The sequence below is a fragment of the Ictidomys tridecemlineatus genome, unplaced genomic scaffold, assembly GCF_052094955.1.
Source record: "Ictidomys tridecemlineatus isolate mIctTri1 unplaced genomic scaffold, mIctTri1.hap1 Scaffold_77, whole genome shotgun sequence".
Lineage (NCBI taxonomy): Eukaryota > Metazoa > Chordata > Mammalia > Rodentia > Sciuridae > Ictidomys > Ictidomys tridecemlineatus.
In genome coordinates, this window is record NW_027525652.1 from 926063 (window position 1) to 933098 (window position 7036).

Below are 7036 nucleotides of genomic sequence, written 5' to 3' on the forward strand. Positions count from 1 at the left end.
CTGGGTGAAAATCCAACAGGTCTTCATGTTTTTGTTTGATTCTGATATAACAAACAGAGCTACAGTAACTTTAGGCCTTATAAACACTAGGAATTAAATTGCACAACCCAATATACTAAATTATTGTTTTACCCACACAGCTGTTTTTATCTACACAATTGAGGTGGCTTATGCAACAGTAGATAATACAGTGATATATATATATATATATATGAACAAAGGGCCAGAGAAAATTTAATTTACCACTTAGCCTATTTGGCCATTCAAATGAGTCTTCATTATTTAAGTGATTTCAGAAATTACCCTTCATTCCTGTCCCTCAGTTTCCCCTTCCTCCTTGCTGCAACAGGTGAATTTCTTTCTCTTAGTTCAATTGCATTCAGCACATATTTATTGAAATGCATGATGTTAATTCAGCACCATGTTTGGTGTTGGAAGGAAAATCAGATAAGTAAAGAGTAGTTCCTGATTTTATGATCTCTGTCTTTGTGTATCTGTCGCCTACTGTCCATTTATCTATTGATACACAAATAGATGATAGATAAATAGGTCAGCAGGTAGACAGATGGATTAATGGTGTGGAAGGTACCAGTTATAGATAAGATAGATACATACATATCCACAAAGATTAAACCAAAGATATATTCTAATAGGAATGAAAGAAATAGGGTACAAAATGAGCAACTGGAAGCTAAAATAAAACCATATGGTTTTATTTAACAGAGAAACAAGCAAAGAATCTGAATATAAGAAAGAAACTATTATGCCATCTTGCTGGGGACATGGTGAAATGTGATGGAGCAGGCTTTTCACGACTTTATATTCATCTTTCTCTCTGACTCAATCTCACAAAACTCTTCCTTGGCCCTCTGTGTCAACGACATTAGCTTTCTTTTGTTCCTCAAGACAACCCTGTCTCTTCCTTTACTGGTGTCTCAGGACACACTCTTCCTTCCACCTGAAATAGCTTGTCTTTTCCATCACAACCTCAGGAAATCTTCCCTGAGCCCTAGGTAGAGTCAGGATCCCCACTATTCTCATAGTACTCCATATTCTAGTTGGTGCCAATCATCAAAACTGTAATCAAACAATTAATTTAAGATTAGATGCTCTGTGTCTTTTGCTTTCCCTCGGATGTACCATCTAGGGAAATGAATCACATATATCTTGGTCATCAAAGGCTTGTACATATCAGGTACTCTGTAAATACATTTGGAATGGATAATAAACTTGACATTTAGGATTCCTTATTCTCTTTCTCTTCTTCCTTTCCTTCTCCTCCAGCCCAGCACTCTCTCCCTTCAATACCTGTCTTAAAATCACTCTTTTTCTCTTTGGTTCTGTATTCCTTTAAAGTCCTCCTATTATATGATAGGACCAGCCCAATGAATTAACAGGAGAACTCCCATTTTTTCTCCTCGGTGCATATCATTCTAGGAACATATCTAGAAATGGAAAAAATGCTAGAAACTTTGTTTGGATCTTGTCTGAGAAGAGGCTGATGGTCAGATCTGTAGATAGGAACAACAGTATCACCTGGAAGTGTATTTGAAATTAGTCTAAAATGCACACCAGAGCAGACTCTGCATTTTAACAAGATCCTGAGGTGATGGTCCACCTTTTAACACTACTATGAAAGAACATATTTTTCTAGGACTAGATGTGTAGAAAAGAAGGCAGGTTTCAGTTATGTGATGTGTCTTCTGGGGAGAAGATAAGAGATGGAATGCAAGAGGTTTATTGGAAGATGATAAAAGACAAAAGTAATAGGAAGCAGAATTCCTTAGGTAAAGCATTCAAACAATGATGCTGATCCAAAACTTGGGAAAGGAAAGAGAAGACAAAGACAGGTTGGAAAGGGTGAATCTCAGAATACAACACAGATCTCAGTCTTGGCCGACTCAATGGGGACCTCCAGAGCAAAGGTTACTGTTAGGGGAATTTTGCATTGGGCAGAAGTGGCCAGGTCCTTGCAACTCTTCTGTGCACAGTCATTGGCAGAGGGCTGCCTGGGGGTTGGTTGGGGGTGAGTTGGGGGGGGGAGCAAGACCTCTGCTGGAAAGCTGAGACAGAGTGAGAAGGTGCTAACAGATGGGAGTTGACAACTAACTGCACTCCTGCAGCTGATAAACAAGTTCTTTTTTAAGGGAGATTTCCATGGCTGCCAATTATGACATCTGAAGGTAATTTTGCAAGAAACTTGGGAGAGATAGTAAAAGCACAGGAAGCCAATTTAAGAAAATACCACATTAAAAGAGGCCTGACTTAAGTGCAGGACTTTTTATGTTGTATTCTGATTCTTCAGAGAACAGTCTTTCCCAAGGTGCCTAGAAGACAAGGGACTCCAGAGACTCTTTCCCTTGGGGAATCCAAAGGGGATTAATATGGCATTTACAAGATGCTTGAGTTAGTAAACAGGACACCATGGTCATGAGTGTCTGACCTCATCCTCCACAAGCTCAGCAGGGGCAGACCTGATGCTGACTGGCAACTTTAAAGAGCCACAGAAAACAAAAGGGGCTCAGGGCTTGCTCAGAGGTAGAGCACTTGCCTAGCATGCACAACGCCAATGCTTAAGGACCTGAGTTCAATCCTCAGCACTCCCCCCCCACCCGCCCAAAGAATAAAAGCCCAGTGGAGATGAAACAGTTTGGGAGAGGAGAATACAAGTCCCTGTGGTTAGCCAGTGATGTCTCCACATACTGATTTTCACATTCATTCCCCTTCTTCATTTATGCACATCTGCAAAGACAGCAGAGTTATACACAACAAAAAACATTTACATGAACCAGATTCACAGCAACTCTGGCACAAGCTTGTATATCTACACTCTGCTATTTCAACAAAAATTTGTACACCCAGAACCAAGTTTCTGATCATCCCCCTGTGTAGATAAATTCATAGACCAGAGGCTGTAACATCCACAGCTATAAATCCCCAAACAATTACAGGAACAAAAATAGACAATCTAATGAGATATTCATTCAAGTGACTATGGTCATTTAAAGTCAAGAATCTGTAGGCTGTGTCTGGAACAGCCAGACATTCCTGGAAAGATTTCCCTTGGTTTGAATCCCCAGCTTTGCCACTTTCTACTTTTGAGATGCTGGGCAAATTAGCCAATCTCTCTGTACTTCTGTTTCTTCATTTATAAGATGGGAACAAAAATAATACTCGCAAAATAGATTGCTGTAAGAATACGTGAGTTAATATTTGTAAAGCACCAAGAGTTGGCTGATACATAGTAAGAGCAAAGTAATTCCCTCTAATCATCCACCCTTCACCCCATCTCCCTACACCATGCCCCATGCAGTTGCTAACTATAAGGTTCACCAGGCAGAATCAGTCCTCACCAATATTTTTAAGTCCTTCCTTCCCCTCCTGTTATGATTTTTGTAAATAAGATTTGGTTGAGAGGGCTGATGGGTTGTGGCAGGGTTATGGGACCAGACAGCTAATCTCATGATGAGGCTGCCAGCCTGGGGCTGCCTTTGGATATGTCCTGGTTCACCACTGCTGTCTGAGCTGGGGATAGGACTTTTCCCAGGTCAAGGGCAGGGGGTGCTACAAGGTTCAGCCTAGTATCTTTTTGTGGGTTTATAGAGAAATGGGAAGACAGATGCGTCTCCATATATATATTTCAAGGTCCATAGCTCTGCCATGCCCCCTCCTGTCTGTAATTCTTCCCAAAAAAATATCATTATTCCTCCAAAGGGAAATATGTATACACACACACACACACACACACACACACACACACACACACACACATACACACGCAACTGTTGTCTCCTTTCTCCTGCTTCGACTCAGCGCAAAGCTTAGTGCTTTCATAGCATGATAGTTGATTTCCCCTCGGGTCCATTCGGCTTTCAGCGGGTTCCCAGGTGAACTGAAAAGCAGAGCTGTTCTCATCTGGTTGCTCCTGGAGTTTCTATGGTCTCAGTACAACCTGTTTCTCTCGCGCGCAGCTCCCTCCCTCTCTTCCACCCTCCGAGGTGTGGGGACCTTCTCGCCCCCCTCCTTTCTCTAGCCCAGGGCCCCAGCTGAGTCCTCTTGGGAGAAACCCGCTGCCACATACTCGGGAAGGGAAGCTGGAGAAGAAGGCGGGGGAGGCACAAAGGGTGGAGGCCTTGCAGCAGCAGCGCAGCCAGAGGGGCGGCTGAAGGTTGCATCTGCTGGAAGGAGGCTTTTTGGCTGCCTGGTAACCGGCTGCCAGAACAGAGAGTAAGGGAGAGAGAGGGAGAGGAGCATAGAGCAGGGCAGCAGCTCTTGACGTCAGGACCAAGGGAGAGGATCGTGCCAGCAACCCCAGCCCGCCCCAAAGCCAGACCAGCGGACTGCGGGAGAGGAGCCCGACAAGAGGTGTAGGCAGAACCTGAGTGGGGGGCACAAGAGCCCTTGGCTAGGGTGCAGCATGCCCCCTGCTCCAGGGCCATGGAGATCACCCTGGTGCCCCTGGAGAACGGAGGTGCCATGACCATCAGAGGAGAAGGTGAGGCAAGACCAGGCTGTGGTCAGACCATGGGAGAAGAGCTTCAGTATCCTCCGACAGCTGGGCTTAGCGATGGGCAAGAGGAGCAGGCTCCAAGGGGGTGCAGCACACAGAGGGGCACGGACCCAGGAGGGGGACCTTTGCCTCCGCTGCCTCAGAAACTGCCTCAGCCTAGACGGCCAACTCCAGAGGATGAGGAGGGAGAAGGCAACCCCAGCTTGGGCATGGTGGAGGACCAGGTACCAGTACTGGGACCGGGGTCCCTTCACCACCAGCGAGTTCTCATAAACATCTCTGGGCACCTTGGCTCAGTTCCCCAATACCCTCCTGGGGGACCCAGCCAAGCGTCTGCGCTACTTTGACCTTCTGAGAAATGAGTACTTCTTCGACCGCAATCGGCCCAGCTTCGATGGTATCCTCTACCACTACCAGTCTGGAGGGCGCCTGTGGAGGCTGGTCAATGTCTCCCTGGAAGTGTTCGCAGATGAGATCTGCTTTTACCAGCTGGGGGATGAGGCCATGGAGTGCTTCCGGGAGGACGAGGGCTTCATTAAAGAAGAGGAGAAACTCCTGCCCCGTAACTAGTTCCAAGGTCAGGTGTGGCTGATCTTTGAATACCCGGAAAGCTCTGGGTCTGCACGGGCCATCGCCATCATCTCCGTCTTAGTCATTCTCATTTCTATCATCACCTTCTGCTTGGAGACCCTGCCTGAGTTCAGGGATGAACATGAGCGTCTTCGACATCCCCCGGTGCCTTACCAGCCTTCTGCCCCCGCCTCAGGGACAAATGGCAGTGGGGCCATGGCACCTCCCTCTGGCCGACAGTGGCTCCACTCCTGCCTATGACATTGGCAGACCCTTTCTTCATTGTAGAGACCACGTGTGTCATCTGGTTCACTTTTGAGCTGCTTGTGTGCTTCTTTGCCTGTCCCAGCAAGGCAGAGTTCTCCAGGAACACCATGAACATCATTGATATTGTGGCCATCTTTCCCTACTTCATCACCCTGGGCACTGAACTGGCAGAACAACAGCCAGGAGGTGGAGGAGGGGGTGGCCAGAACGGGCAGCAGGCCATGTCCTTGGCCATCCACAGGGTGATCCGCCTGGTCTGGGTGTTCCGCATCTTCAAGCTCTCGAGACCCTCCAAGGGGCTGCAGATTCTGGGGAAGACCTTGCAGGCCTCCATGAGGGAGCTGAGGCTGCTCATCTTCTTCCTTTTCCTTGGAGTCATCCTCTTTTCCAGTGCCATCTACTTTGCAGAAGCAGACAACCAGGGGTCCCACTTCTCCAGCATCCCTGATGCCTTCTGGTGGGCAGTAGTCACTATGACCACCATGGGCTATGGGACATGAGGCCCATCACCGTGGGTGGTAAGATTGTGGGCTCTCTGTGTGCCATTGCTGGGGTCCTCACCATTGCCCTGCCTGTGCCCGTCATTGTCTCCAACTTTAACTACTTCTGTCACCAGGAGACAGACCATGAAGAGCAGGGAGCCCTGAAGGAAGAGCAAGGCAACCAGAGACGGGGGTCTGGACTAGACTCCAGAGGACAAAGGAAGTCCAGCTGGAGCAAGGCTTCCCTCTGCAAGGCTGGGGGGTCCCTGGAGAATTCCGACAGTAACCGAAGGGGCAGCTGCCCCCTGGAGAAGTGTAATCTCAAGGCCAAGAGCAATGTTGACTTGCGGAGATCTCTGTATGCCCTCTGTCTGGACAGCAGCTGGGAAACTGACTTGTAAAGGGAGGCAGCAGATTGGGGAACAGGGGTGGCCTCTGAAGCTGGAGATTTACTTTATACCACAGAGTATTCCAAGTCCACCTTGTTACTGAAGCCTGTTTTTCTCTTCCTCCTACCCTCTAACTCCCCATTTTCCCTCTTTTTTTCCATGACACCAAGGGTCGCCTATTTTTAAAAAGTACCACATTCCATGACACAGGAGCTGTTGAAATGGTGAGCGCTGTGAGTTGAATGTATTTTAGCCAGCTTCCTATACCCAGCAGAGGGATAACCCAAACAAAAATGACTTTAAATAGCTCAGATCCCAAGAGATTCTGTAGCTCTCCCCATCCATGTGTTCCAAATTTGTTTTACATATTATTATATTTGTGTATAGAAGACAATGTTGTTTTTATGGCTGGTGAGTGAATTTTTGTACTGTAGTTCAGAGGGAGAATATTTGCATTTATTCCCAAGATATATGTTGAATTTATGTACAAGAGTTTTTTGATGTTTTCCTGGGATACTTGGAGCCAGAGATCCTGGCATGGCTGTTTCTTCAAGTCTCTCTCTTTTCTGGGATGTGATATGGGCGCTTTATATCTAGGGTAAGGAATGTTCTGGAAAAAAACAACAAAAAACAGATCTGACTTTTTCTGTGAGCCTTAAGTGATTCTTATAACTTTCTTTGAAAAGCATTCTAATGGTGTTAGAGGAAGACTTCTGATAATCCATTTTCCTTATTTTTAATCCCAGGAAATAAATTGTGACTTACTTGGGGCAAGTGTTAGGTTTTTTTTTTTTTTGAAATTTTAGATAATAGTCTGC

General features: G+C 46.3%; 1 pseudogene; it reads left to right on the forward strand.

The window, feature by feature from the left end:
• The first annotated feature begins 4019 nt into the window (after window positions 1-4019).
• LOC144374606 (potassium voltage-gated channel subfamily A member 5-like) lies at window positions 4020-6564 on the forward strand (annotated as a pseudogene).
• Window positions 6565-7036: the final 472 nt, after the last annotated feature.